Here is a 16122-nt window from a genome sequence, read left to right as displayed (position 1 = left end):
TGTATAGAGCATACTGTTCCATCTCTATAAATCTACTTAAGAACCTACATGGATGCAACATTATATCCTTTTGAGAGACTCACCTCCCCTCTTTTCATGTGGATGTCGAGATACTCAACATAAACATTGAAACTAGTTCTGTAACTTTTGCTCTTCTTTTCACAAACTCCACACTGAACACTTTTCTTAAGGAGATGCAAATATATCTTACTTTTAAAGTTATATGTATCAAAGACATCCTAATTGAATATGGTGAAAAATTTGATGAGGAGGAAGATAGTTATGATGATCTCATCCAAATTTATCATTAAAATTTGAGTTATGCAATTGAGCTAGAAATAGGGACTTGGTTCACAACGAGAATACAACAATTATAATTTTCAATTGATTGTGTGTTAGATTATTCTATACATCGGTGCGAGTTTTAGTGGGAAAAATATAAATTTTATAATTAATTCCTTTGTATAAAACTCTACAAGTCCGCTCAATAGATGGTCTCAAGTTTTGAAGAAATAGTAGACTTAACAGGAATTGTCCACAAAATTTCAACATCAGAGACATAAATCTAGTATTTTGTTCACGAAATAATTGTTTTTTCCAAATTCAATATTCACTCTATATAACATATGAATCTTCTAACACATAATACACTCTAGAGAATCAATCAACTGTTAGAAATCTCAATCCAATAATTTGTCCATTGATTGTACAGAAGAAAGAGACTGGATTATGAAACTCATAACCTATCTAATGATATAAACGGGGATGAAGAAGTGCAGTAACTTGAATAAAATAAGAAAATATGTCATCAATACAATTATGGAAGAAAAAGAGCAATTGCAGAAGAAGACACCTACTATCAATCAACTGTTAGAAATCTCAATCCAATAATTTGTCCATTGATTGTATAGAAGAAAGAGACTGGATTATGAAACTCATAACCTATCTAATGATATAAATGGGGATGAAGAAGTGCAGTAACTTGAATAAAATAAGAAAATATGTCATCAATACAATTATGGAAGAAAAAGAGCAATTGCAGAAGAATACACCTACTCCGTGTTTAGGGCAGAGCTGCGATGGAAATCCACAAAGCCAAATGTCTTGTTTTCAAATGTTTTCTCAATTAGATTAGTTATTTTCAAGATACAAATAAGCAACAAGAAAAGAGAGACAAGGAACCAAGAAGAAACCTGCGTTGAGATTAGGGCAGAGTTACGCTGAAAAGAAGCGATCTCAAGAGAAATTAGGGCAAGTTGTGGCAAGCTGATAGGAGATACGTTTTCAGAAAATAGATAGTTTTTGATTTTTTACTTCTGTATAAAAAAGTTTTGGCTCTTAGGTTTTTGTTAAAATGAAGTCTTAATTTTTCAAAAAATCTACTGTTAAATTTGGCAGATGTATCTCCCGCTTATGTCCTTCAAGTACAATTTGGGACCAGTTAATAAATTCTTTAGGGACCAAATTTAGTACCTTCTCAATAAAATACATAAATAAGGACTAGAATAAATCTTGTCCTAAAACATATACTTTTAGAGACGGGATTATTAGATTATCCCTACATTCTGGTCATAAATAAGGCTTTTTCTTGTAGTGTTATATTGTGGATAATTTCTTGAGTAAGAAGAATATTCTCAGTGATTTGCCTACCTTTAACGAATCCAGATTGGTTTTCAGAGATAATTTTCGGCAAAATCTTATTAATCCTTAGAGCAATGATTTTAGACAAAATCTTATTTGAGAAATTGCTTAAACTTATAGGTCTAAGTTTTGAGAAGCAATCAGGAGAGGTAACTTTAGGAATTAGAACTAAACAAGCATGTGTATAAAACTTAGTTAGTTCAGAACCTTGAAAGAAGGAAAGAACATAAGAGATTACCTCCTTCTTGATGATGTCCCAAGTGAATTGAAAGAAATGACCATTGAATCCATCCGGTCCTGCACAACTATTGGGATCCATTTATTCTATTGCAAACTTGATTTCATCTTCTGAAGGAGTATCAATAAGCTTTCTGTTGTCATCTTCAGTGATAAGATTATCGCAACCTCTAATGAAGTCTAAATTTATGTCTTGATGATGTTCCGTAAAGATCTACCTGAAGTAATCTATGGCAGCTTCAGAGATAATGTTGTTCCCTTCCTGCCATTGACCATTTTTATCCTTAATTTTGTAGATCTGGGCCCTTCTTCTCCTTGCTCTAATAGTACTATGAAAATACTTTGTATTAGAGTCACCATCTTCAGCCCATTTAAGTCTAGCTTTTTGCCTGAGAATGGAGTCTTGCATTTTCAGCCATCTAGTGTATTCTGCTTGAGTCTTGTGAAGATTATGTCTATCATTTTCTGAATCGGAAGTTGAGTATTGTATTTCACAGGCAGCCAATTGAGTTTCAAACTCTTTGACTTTTTGAAAGACATCTCTGATGCACTCCCTAGACCATTTACTGAGCTCTTTCGCCACTGCTTTGAGTTTTTGTTATAAGATCCACATTGAGTTGCCATGGACCTCGGTTTCCCATACATTTCTGACTATGGAAAGGAAATCTTCTTGATCAGTCCAAAAGTTAAGAAATTTGAAATATCTAACCACCCGCTGATCATCAGAAGAATTATTAATCAATAGTAAATTATGATCAGAGCCTTTTTTTGCCAAATGTTCTACTTTAATATTGGGGAATCTGATTGCCCATTCTTCATTGTGAAGAAATCTGTCAAGCCTCATATGTATCCTAGCTGCTCCTCTCTCCCATTACACCAATTGTAGATATTACCTACAAAACCAGGGTCAGTCATGCCACATTCATCCATACAATTAATAAAATCAAAACAAGTATTTAGTCTAAAAGGTACTCCCCCTTTTTTCTCATCGACTTCCATAATGGAGTTAAAATCTCCACCTATGACCCAAGGGCCATCAATAGTAGTGTTCAGGTGTTTGAGTTTGTCCCACAAATATCTTCTTTTGCTAGCTTTAGATCTAGCATATACAATAGTTATCCAAAAAGGGGTTGTGTCTCCATGTAAAATGACCTGCATAGTAATTTGTTGCCTGCTTTTCGATACTATTGAACAAACTATGTTAGAGTTCCAAAATATCCAAACTTTACTGTGAGAGTTAGAGATGGCATGATCAAAATCAAGCTTTCTCCTAAACTTGTCTATTTTATCGCTTTTCAAGAAAGGTTCTTGTAAAAGGGGGCTTATTATGCTTTTAATAATAACACCAGAATCAATGCGGCTCAAATCCTCGGATGAACAAAAAGAACGAGAACAACTTCAAGGTAAATCATCAATCATGCCTATTGCCTAAATCGTGTATTGTGTATTACGGGTGAGGGTCACATTATTATAATTACAACATTGGCGGTGAACCAGAAAGAAGAGAAATTGAATTGTAAACTAAAAAGGAAACTTGTATAATGTGATAACGTTTTTTTAAAACTTGGGGAAAGAAATAGTTTTGACTATGAGGTAATGATTAGGGGCATATGGTGTATTTTTTTTTAAAGAATAAGATTAGGCATCTGTAAATTGGAGTTTCTCATAGTTTTACTGATGTGCCAACTTGAACGTGGGTTTCTATTTATATATTATTATACTAGTAGTAATGTGTGTTGGACAGAATTGAAAAGGGCAAAATATATGCCTTCTGCAACGTGTGGTCATAATGTATTATGGATGGGTCAAGTCCTGGTTAATGATGACCAAATGATTTGAGGGTAATTATAGGTCAATAATTGGATAATTAATTGTTGATGAATAATTTCTAAGAATATAACTTGTGTCAATTTGAGTTCTGAAAAGTTTTGGTTTTCTTGTAAACTAAAATGTTATGTCCATAATTTGGGTTTTTAGTGTTTCTCCAATTCCTTATAATTGTCACATATAATTCAAGTTTCGATATATTGAGATAGGTAATTAAATATTATGTGTATTGTATTTTGTGAATATCATTGGACTTGTGATATTTTGAGGAATTAAGACTTAACCCTAGGCTTGAAAATTGGAGAAAAGTTGCAAGAGTTGACATGTCAATTGGCATCAAAAGTTAAGAACTTGATTATAGATTCATGCTCTATGATTTTTGGTCTATGTTAGGCACATAGTGATATGGATGTTGTTAGTTTTGAAATCTTATTGTGATCATTAATGTGAATAGATTGCTTTGAGTTGGAAGTTCAACGAAAGGGGAAGACTCAAGTCCCAAAGTGATTGTTCGACTATTTGAGGCAAATGGATTTCTAAACCCTTAAGTGTGTAGAGTTGTGTATTTCCGAACTGATCAGTTGATTGACTATCTTAACTTATTCAATAGTATATATTAGTAACCTATTATAAAAGGAAGCAACCCTAACATGAATGATGTAAAAGGTTTATACCATGTCAATGTGTAACGACCCGAACCGCCGTTATTTAGGAAAAGCAAAACATCGGGAACACACTGGGGTCACTGTCCCGCCAGGGCGGGCTAAGTCCCGCTAGGGCGGCAGCGCCACAATGGGATAAATAGCCGCCAGAACGGGATAGGTGAGGCAGAATGTAAATAACGCGAAGTCTTGTTTTCTCCTTCTTCAAAAAATACCTAAAATAGGCGAGGATTACCCTAGAAACCCTCCAAAAGCTGCTTCAAGCTTGGGAAGGAAGGAGAAGGAGATTTCTAGGATAAGACACTACTAAAAAAAGAGTGAATACCGACCTACAATTATCGACCACCGGAGGTCGGTATTCCTTGAAATACTGACCTAAAACCGACATCCCAGCTTAGGTCGGAAAAAGCTTGGTCGCTATTCAATACCGACCTCTGGAGGTCGGTATTTACTGACCTCTCGAGGTCAGTTTTATTGGAAAATTCATTATTTTATTTTCTGACTTTCTCAGATCACTTTTATATATTTGTTTATTTTATATTTTTATTATTTCCGACTTCCTAAGGTTAAAATATTTATTTCTCATATTTTGGAAATACCGACATCTGGTATTTGTTAATTTTTTTATTTTTAATTTTTAATAGTTTCGAACTCTGGAAGTCGGTATATTTTAATTTTATTATTTCTTAATTTTTAAATTCCGACCTCTGGAGGTCGGTATTTTTATTTTGAATTTTTGAGATTCTGATCCGAAGGTTGGTATTCTTATTTTTTTATTTTTGAGATTCTCACCTCCGGAGGTTGGTATTTTTTTTTTTTTGTATTTTTGAAATTCTGACCTCCGGAGGTCGGTATTTTTATTTTTGTATTTTTGAAATCTAGCCTCCGGAGGTCGGTATTTTTATTTTTGTATTTTTGAAATTCTGACCCCCGGAGGTCGGTATTTTTATTTTTTAGTTTTGGAATTCTGACCTCCGAAGGTCGGTATTTTATATTTATTTTTGAAATTCTGACCTCCGGTGGTCGGTATTTTTATTTTTTTATCTTTGAGATTCTGACCTCCGGAGGTTGATTTTCTGCTACAAAACTGGCAGCAAATTGCTGCAATTTTAGTTGCCCACCTGCATATTTATACCAAAACAACCCAAAGAATTCCAAATAAACTTCATCCAACCAAAACAACACAATATTTTCAACATTTACATTAAACTATTTCAAAGTAAACTTCATCCAACTTCAAAATAAACTAAATACGATCAAACAATTCCAAAATATAGAAGTCTAAAATGTCAAATAGATACAACTACTCCTCATCACCTTCACTCTCTTTATCAGACTTATCATTCTCATCACCTCACTCTCCTTATTAGACTTATCATTCTCATCACCCTCCTGATCAGATCCATCACTGTTGGCCGAACATGGAGGAAGAATATTTCCTGATTAAAAAAGAAAAGTTAGTTGGGCATGAAGCGCGTCATACCTCTTGTTCTCTACATCCTTTACTGCCGCCAATCTCTTCCTCTCTCTTTCTTCTTTGTTCTTCTCTCTTTCGGCTACAACAACAAGCTCGACATTGATATAAGCTATCTTACTCTCCATTGCAGATATTGTTTCTCTATCCCCGCCATCGAAGCTTGAGGATGATGAACCACAATACCAAGACTTCTTCTTTTGATATGCCTTTGTGGATAGCCGTAGACTGAACCTCTAATCGGTTCACCAGCACTCTGTTTCCAAAAATTCTCGTTTTCTTCTTGTGTAAATGTATGTCCTGACTCTCAAGAGGTAGAGTACTACGATATTCCTGAGATATTCGTATATACCTATCCTGTAATTTAAACCAAAGAACTCTACGAATAAGAATGTAATATTAAAAGGAAAAGAAAAAAGATTAGTTTGAATGGAGTTCTTACATATGTCTCTTGAACACGTGGCTCAATCCAACTTTCTTCTTCTGTGGGGTTCATACTCTTCTTGACGTGAGTAACCTTGAACATATCTGGTACAACTACCGGCCTACCCAACTCTTTTTCCTGCAAATAACATATACAGAATTTGATCTCATTAATCTCCAAAATCTACTTATCAAAAAAGAAAAAAAATATTTTACTAAATTAAGAAAGTATACCATTCTTTCCTTCTTCGTAACCTGGCTAATAGCTCCACTAGTGTGCAAAGAGCCTCCATTTTCTGATGCGCGAGCCATCTTCCTAATCTCACTCCTTTTTTTAAATTTTTCATCAGTACTCCAATGTTCCAGTAACAGAGCCATCGATCCAGTAACATAAACTTAGGAATTTTGTTTTCTCTCCAACAATCACGAAATGTGCTAGAAAGCAACTTTGAAGCCTTAAGCTTGAAGTTCACTTGAACGTCTTCCTCACATTCGAGAGCCATACATAATATTTATGTAATAAAAAATAAATAAACATTATTGTTCAAATGAATAGCGAATTTAAATGTATATGATGTGAATTTAATTGATATACATTCTTACGTTAAATTCATTGAACATCTGCCCTTGGGTGTTAAGTGGAATCGAACTCCAATTCGGGTACACACCATTATAGTGAGTTCCGATGAACTTTAAAATAATCTTTGCCATATCCACATCCGGACGTAAGCTGAAATACGAGTTCATTGACAAAGTAGAGTAAACAAAAAAATAATCAATCAATTAAAATATAAATAGATAAATGAAAGATGAAATATAATTAAATCATACTTGTATCCTAATGGCTCAATGACGAGTCTCCGAAAATTGTCTCTATCACCTGGCTGAGGACCATGTGCATTTGAGTGTTGGGTGGTGGGAGTATTAGGCTCTGAGCCATTAGATTCAAGATGAAGATTGGAAAGTCCAATTGATCCACTATTAGTATTCAAACTATTGCACTGACTAACACTAGCTGATGGTATGGTAGACCCACGACCAAGATGTGAATTGCCCTGTAATGTTTGGTAACCCAAACTAGGTACCACAATGGATGTAGATATAGTATAACCAGATTGTGGAGCCACATGAGTAGAGGCATTATGTGATTGGTATGCCGAGTGAGTAGTTGAAACTGAGGCTCGTTTTGAAATATTAACTCGAGAGGGCTCATCAGATATCACGACCCCAGTGGGCCTTCTCATAGCGTTGGCCTTAAATTTCTTTTTTGAATTAGCGGATTTTTTTGTTTTACCCTTGTCTTTATCTACCATCTATATCAATTAAATATAAAGATTAAAACAAAGTAGTACAAAATAATGTCACAATATCAAACAAATATATCAAACAAAGTTATCATAACATAAGGCTTAATCCAAATAGTCTTTCACAATGTCGAACAAACGTTAAAACTACTAAAATATAAAGTATACTTAAATATGAATTGCTAAAAATCCACCAACTAAACATACAAATTGTTATTTATCTTTCACCTGGGGCATTTCACTTTAGCTTATGTTTTAACTTTTTTAGCTTTTAGAATTGGTTTCAGCTCAAAATGGGCAGACTGAGGTGGACGGAGTTTCCCCAAAATCTGTTATTCAAATTGCTTTGGTAATATTATTAAAAATTGTTGCAATGTTGTTCAATTTACAAGTTATATTTCAGAGAAGTGGTAATATTGTCCCTAAACTCTTTTTCTCCATTTCCAGTCACAACACTTAGTTTCTGCAAATTCAATGATCAATAAAGGGAATGTGTGTTCACATGTTTCAGAATATCTACCTACATTACTTAAAAATCGATGTAAGAGGCTTACATTGAACTGTAACTTGTGAGATTGAACTCTTTTCTATGTATCGAACTCTACAATACTAAGGATTCTTTGCCATGACTCATGAGCTACTTGTCATTAATTGAGCTAAGTGTCAACACTAGATGGACACAAATCGATCTTGCAAGAAAATCAATTTTGTCATCAATGGACACAATCGATCTTGCAAGAAAATCAATTTTTTCATCAATAGATCAACTAGTGTTGGTACTTATGCTTAACAAATATATTATTTCTAAATTTAAAGCTAAGTGTCAACACTAGATGGACACAAATCGATCTTGCAAGAAACGTTAAAACTACTAAATAGTATTTCACAATGTCGAACAAAAGTTAAAACTACTAAAATATAAAGTATACTTAAATAGGAATAGCTAAAAATCCACCAACTAAACATACAAATTGTTTCTTCATCATCTATCCATTCACATGCATCATATTCGGAAGTTTCCCTCTCATCTATCCATTCATCCTCTTCGAAAGTTTCCTCCTCATCCTCATCCATATTTGTTGGCATATCTAACTCTTCTCTATTAACTTCTTCTAAAATGTGATCAGGATGCTCCAAATTCATTTCTAACTTAACATCCACTACTTGATGACACTTGATATTTCATTTTGATATGCAACATCCAATTCATTCTCAACTTCCACTCGCCAATTGGTTTTGGTTTGATTACAACCCACCAATCAGACTTATCCCTACACAACGGATAAGGAGCATAGTACCTTGCTTAGCATTCTGTGCAATAATAAAAGGATCATAAGCCTCATACTTCCTAGTGTGCTTGACTTCAATTATATATTGCTGCTTAAGCTCCCTCGTACCTCTTGAAGTTGGATCAAACCACTTGCATTGGAAAAATACTATTCTTTTGATTGACCAACGCGAATACTCCAACTCTAGAATCTCCTGTAGGACGCCAAAATAATCAACATTCTCATTTTGATTTCCATCATCACCTTTAACCCAAACACCACTATTATTAGTTTTCTTATTCTTTGAGTATTTCTCTGTGGCAAATTTAAAACCATTTACGTTATATTGGGACATTATGTGAACTGTAATCGGTCCCCAAGAAATACCCTTGAAAAATTAATCAAATGTGGCGGCATTTTCTGAATTGTAGACCTATAGATGGTGTCACGCCCCAAGTCTACACCCTGGATGTGGCCGGCACTCGGAGACCATTGCTGGCCCAAGTGAACCCTTGACCTAGCTACTTAACTCAGCGGAAGACTTAACTCAACACAATATAAGATCATAAAACAAACTTAAATGATAATAAACTGGCCAAAATGGCACTTAAGTCATTAAACAACATCTGAAGGATAAAGAAAGACATCTGCACTAATAACTATCTGACTGTCTATGAAGCCTCTAAAATACTGAGATGGATGTTGGACAAACCCCACAACATCCTAATAAATGAAAGACTGAAAGTGAATAAAAAAGTCCTCCTGAAAGCAAAGAGGCTCACCACTGACTCTGAGCTGCTCAACTGGATCAACGAGGCGCTGGATGCTGATCTTGGTTACCTGAATTTGCATCATAAGACGATGCAGGCCAACTAGCATCAATACATTGAATGTACGAGTATGCGAGTTGGAATGCTAAGCAACATAGGCTAGAAGGAAATCTGAAAGAAACTGAATAACTTACCTAGCTCTACTCAACTCAACCTGATTGACTCATTTCAATATAAACCAATTTAAAAACAAGTACAATATAAAGAGAAGTTGTTTAAAAACATGCTATAAACTTTGTGTGTATGCAAAGATACAATAAATCTGAGATGTATGTAGAAATACAAATGAACTGATGTATATGAAAATACAATAACTACTGTGGGAGTTTCTCTAACCGACAACCATTACATAAGAGCTATAGTGATGATATATCGATCAACCTCACGCTGCCAGAGCATCCTATACCCGGTCAAAGGTATAGAACCTGAACTACTTAATGGATCCACTAGTCTAATTTGAAAATGATTCATCTAAAAAGTATGAACCTCTTCTACCCATGATGGCTACATGGTTCTATGGGGGCTGTGGGTTCTTTGAACTCTTTCCCAATTCGGTGCTCAATACTACTCCCAAAATGTATTGGCTCTTATGTTTTTAAAACATATTTCCTCTGTGATTGAGATTAGTGCTCAAAAATTTAGCTCAAAGGCTATCTTGGAAATAAAAGTTTCCCTTGTTGCTTCAGTTAGAAAGCGATTACTCTTTTCTGAAAACTAGCCCAAAGGCTCTTTGGAAATCTCAGTTTCCAACCTTGTTTAAATGTGAAAATACTTCTTTTAAACTTCTTTAGGAATACATAGTCCCCATATAACTCTTTGAAGAAAAGAACTTCAAACCATAGCTTTACTCTTGCTTAACTTTAAACTTAAGTCTTAAAACGACGTTAAAACATTGTTAAAGACCTTTGAAAACTTTAAGAAACTTTGCTTTGACTTGCTCCTTAACTTCTAGACTTAACTCTTGACATCTTTGACTTTGAACTTAACTTTCCTTGAATTGAATTATGGATTCAAGGTTCATGATCTCATGTTTAGGGATGATTTCATGATGTTTAGATGTACATTAGAGTGTTGGAATCGACTAGGAAACATAGGTACATCACTTAGGAACAAGTACGAGAATGTGGGTAATGAATGGGGAGAACTGGCGACCTTGGCGCTCTGAGAGGCGCGGGGCGCCAACCCTCAAAATTCAGAGAACTTCCTGAGGTGCTCTGGCTGGCGCGACGCGCCAGAGGCCAAAGTTCAGAGGAACTTTTGTGGCACTCTAGCAGGTGCGGCGCCCCATGCCCTTGCCCAGAAAATCCCCGACTTTTTTCCTTCGTTTTTCATCTCTAAACCCTCTAAACTTCAATGGTTCTTTCCCCAAACACTTAGGATCATTTATATCCTCAATACATGATATATTTAACTCGAAAAACAACCCAAAAACACGAATCAAATCAACACTAGGCATTCAACAATCAACCTACAAGAATTCAACAATGTTCTTCAAGAACTTCATTTTCTTAATATTCAAACAACTCTAATTTTGCTGAATTGAAACAAGTTTGGCGTGTGGGTGAACTAACCCAACATTATGTGATCTCACATATCTTAATAGGGATCACCCCCGACGAATAACATTCCAAACGTTTGACGTTTTTGGCGAAATATTGGCTTTTCTCCCTTTCTTTCTTTCTTTCTCTTTTCTCCAAGGCCTAAGTATGAATTTAATTTTTACTAATCTGACCAAAAATAAGTTTTTACTTTCCTCAATCCAACAGCCCAACTTCCGAAAGGCATATCTCACTCATATGATGTCAAAATCGCGTAAACTTGGCGTCGTTGGAAAGATCTCTCCAAGGGCTTTCCAACCATATCAAGATCTGATCCTAACTCATCCTGATATAGGAGTTATGGCCGTTCGAAAAAGGCCAAAACTCACTTCTTAACTTGACAAAATTTTCCATATTTTCTTATTCTTTCCAAAATTCAATATTTTCATATTTTAAACTCTTTATAGTCGTTTCTAGGTGTGAGATGTTACAATATCTCCCCCGGGAACATTTGTCCTCAAATGATTTTTACTTCACTAAGCTAAGGGTGGTAACATCTAGTTCAAATATCTGACAAGTAAATGCAACAATCAACATGCTCATTCATAATTCAAATAGTACTAAGAAGAGAATTAGTACCTTGCTCTGCATTTCCCCCAGATTCAAAGAGATGTGGATATCTCTTCTTCAGCTTCCCAAGTAGCTTCCTCAACAAATTGGTTCCTCCAAAGGACTTTGGTTGAAGCTACTTCTTTGGTCCTCAACTTGCGAACCTGGAGATCTAAAATTTGAACCGAGACCTCCTCATAAGATAAGTTATCCTTAATCCCAGTTGGTATAATCAATGAAGGATCTCCCATGCACTTCTTCAACATGGAGATGTGAAACACTGGATGAACTGCTGCTAACTCTTAAGGTAGCTCCAACTCATAAGCTACATTACCAATCCTCTTGACTATGCGATAAGGTCCAATATACCGGGGACTAAGTTTTCCCTTCTTACCAAACCTCATGACACCCTTCATGGGTGAAACCTTCAAATAAACCCAATCATCCACTTCGAACTCTAATGGCCTTCTCCTAACATTTGTGTAGGATTTTTGACGACTCTGCGCCATTTTCAACCTCTCCTAAATCACCTTCACCTTCTCCATGGCTTGGTGAACTAAATATGGTCCTATCAACCTTGCTTCACCAACTTTAAACCAACCAGTAGGAGATCTGCATCTTCTCGCATAAAGAGCTTCATATGGAACCATCTGGATGCTAGAATGATAACTATTGTTGTAAGCGAACTCAATGAGAGGTAGGCGGCCATCCCAATTACCCTTGAAATCAATCACGCAAGCTCTCAACATATTTTCTAAGGTCTGAATAGTGCGCTCTGCTTGCCCGTCAGTTTGAGGATGGAAGGCAGTGCTCAAGTTCACCTTTGAGCCCAAACTTTTCTGGAAAGATTTCCAGAACTGTGCTGTAAATTGGGCACCTCTATTTGAAATAATGGAGACCGGAACCCCATGAAGTCTTACCACTTCTTGGATATACTACTTCGCATAATCTTTTGCTAAATGGGTAGTCTTTACCGGTAGAAAATGAGCTGATTTAGTCATTCTGTCTACAATCACCCAAATAGAATCATGTTGTCTGCGAGACCTTGGTAAACCTGTGATGAAGTCCAGATTAATCATCTCTCACTTTAATTCTAGAAGTTCTATATTCTGCGCCAAACCACCAGGCCTTTGGTGTTCAACTTTCACTTGCTGGCAATTCGGACATTTGGCAACAAATTCTGCAATATCCTTCTTCATACCATTCCACCAATATACCTCTCTCAAATCACGGTACATTTTGGTGGAACCCGGATGTATGGAATATCTGGAGCTATGAGCTTCCTCCATGATCCTCTTTTGGAGTTCATCCACCATTGGTACACACAATCTACCTTGGTATTTTAACACACCATCTCCCCCTTGTTCGAAAGCTAATACTCTCTGATTTTGAACATTTGCCTTCAAGTCAAGAAAAATGGGATCTTGGTCTTGCTTTTCTTTAACTTCTGACACTAGTGATGATTCAGCCCCGTTCGTCCCCACTATTCCTCCTTCTGTGGAATCCATAAGTTTGACTCCTAGGCATGCAAGTCTGTGCACATCTTTGGCTAACTCCCTTTTCTCTTCCTCAACATAGGTGGTACTACCCATAGATAACTTGCTTAATCAGCAACCACATTAGCCTTACCTGGGTGGTAGCGAATACTCATGTAATAATCCTTGAGCAACTCTAACCTCCTCATTTGTCTGAGATTGAGTTCTTTCTGAATGAACACATATTGTAAGCTCTTGTGGTCAGTGAATACATCAACATGAACACCATACATGTAGTGACGCCAAATCTTCAAAGCGAAAACTACCGCAACCAACTCTAAGTCATGGGTTGGATAGTTCTTCTCATGAACCATCAACTGTCTGGAGGCATAAAATATCACCTTGCTATTCTGCATTAGGACACAACCCAAGCCAACTCTAGATGCATCATAATACACTACAAAACCTTGAGTACCTTCTGGTAAGGTCAACACTGGGCAGTAGTCATCCTATTCTTTAATTCCTGAAAGTTTTTCTCTCAAGCTTCAGACCATTGAAACTTCACTGTTTTCTGAGTCAACTTCGTCAAATGAGATGAAATAGATGAGAAACCCTCTATAAATCTTCAGTAGTAGCCAGCTAAACCCAAGAAACTCCTAATATCAGTTGGAGATGTGGGTCTAGGCCAATTCTGCACTGCCTCAATTTTCTGAGTATCTACTCTAATTCCTTCTCCAGACACAATATGGCCTAAGAATTCCACAGACTCAAGCCAAAATTCACACTTAGAGAATTTAGCATATAACTCTTTATCTTTCAAAGTCTGAAGAACTATTCTGAGATGACTAGCATGATCTTCTTCATTCCTTGAATATATTAGTATATCATCAATGAAGACGATAACAAACATATCTAAATAAGGTTTGAAGACTATATTCATAAGGTCCATGAACGCTGCTGGTGCATTAGTTAAACCGAACGACATGACCAAAAACTCATAATGACCATAACGGGTCCTGAATGCTGTCTTTGGAATGTCACATTCCCTTACTTTCAACTGATGGTAACCTGATCTGAGGTCTATCTTAGAAAAACAAGAAGCACCCTGAAGCTGATAAAAAAGATCATCAATCCTTGGAAGAGGATACTTATTCTTGATGGTAACCTTGTTCAGTTAACGGTAATCTATACAAATCCTAAGGGAACCATCTTTCTTTCTCACAAACAAGACTGAAGCCCCCCAAGGTGAGACACTTGGTCAAATAAAGCCGTTATCTAAAAGATCTTTCAACTGCTCTTTCAACTCAGTTGGTGCCATTCTTTATGGCGGAATAGAGATAAGACGAGTATCTGGAATAAGATCTATACCGAAGTCTATCTCTCTCTCAGGAGGGACTCTGGGAAGATCATCTGGAAAGACTTCTAGAAACTCTTTTACTACTGGAACTGGCTGAATATGAGGTATCTCAACACTTGAGTCACTAACTCGGACTAAGTGATAGACACACCCTTTAGAAACTAACTTCCTTGCCTTAAGGTACGAAAGGAAACGACTCTTAGGTACCGTTGAACTGCTTTTCCACTCTAAGACTGGCTCACTTGGAAACTGAAACTTGACTACTCAAGTTCTACAATCAACTGAGGCATAACAGACATGAAGCCAGTCCATACCAAGAATGACATCAAAGTCTACCATGTCTAACTCAATTAAATCAACCATGGTACTCTTGTGATTGATGGAGGCGGGACAATCACGATAGACCCTCTCTGCTAGAATAGACTCACCAACAGGTGTGGAAACACGTATTGGTTCACTAAGTTGTTCAGGAATAACATCAAAGTTCATAGCAACATATGGAGTTACAAAAGAAAAACTCGCTCCTGGGTCTAGCAAAGCATAAACATCAAAAGTAAAGACTTTGATCATACCAGTAACAACATCTGGAGAGTTCTCTTTCTCTTGGCAACTGTTGATAACATACAAGCGATTTGTTCCCCCGCCGGTACCAGAAGTAGCTCCTCTAGGTGCAGCCCTGGTGGAGCAACTGAAGAAGACTGGGCTCTATTGCCCCCATTACCCTGCCTGTTCTTTGGACACTCTCGCATGTAATGTCCACTCTGACCACACTTGAAACAACCAGTGAAGCCTTTACGACAAATACCTGAATAGTTCCTACCACACTTGGCGCAGGCAGGAGGCTTACTACACCCTTGTGCCACACTACCCTATGAATAGGTAGGTTTAACTCTGGAATTTTGACCGTAGTTCTCACTATTATTCTTAGGTGCAGGTGAACTAGCAGACGATGGAGCAGGTCCCTTCTGTTTCTGTTGGAAAGATGACCGATTTGCATTAATCTTCTGCTGCCCGGACTCATTCCCCGTCTTAGATCTCTTGTTCTTGAACTCCTCTCTATCCCTCAATTTCTCTTCCTCTACCTGCTGCACATAGACCATCAACCTCAAGATGTCCATGTCCCCAATAAGCATTGCTGCTCGGCCCTCCTTACTTGACAGGTGACCCAAACCAGCAACAAACAAACTCATCCTACTCCTCATGTCTGCAACCATGTCAGGAGCATAGCAAGACAGTTGGGTGAATTTCAACCCATACTCATGCACAGTCAAAGAATCCTGCTTTAGTGTGAGAAACTCTCATACCTTGGCCTCTTTCATTTCTTGGGGAAAGAATCGCCCCAAGAAGGACTCCTCAAAACATGCCCAACTCGCAGGTGGTGCATTCTCATCTCTACCCCCTTTCCACTGATCAAACCAGGTCCTAGCAACATTCTTCATCTGATATGCAGCTAGCTCAACTCTCGTAGTATCAACAA

The sequence above is a fragment of the Solanum verrucosum genome, unplaced genomic scaffold, assembly GCF_900185275.1.
Source record: "Solanum verrucosum unplaced genomic scaffold, falcon-dt-bn FXZP01000268.1, whole genome shotgun sequence".
Lineage (NCBI taxonomy): Eukaryota > Viridiplantae > Streptophyta > Magnoliopsida > Solanales > Solanaceae > Solanum > Solanum verrucosum.
This window is presented reverse-complemented; position numbering follows the sequence as displayed.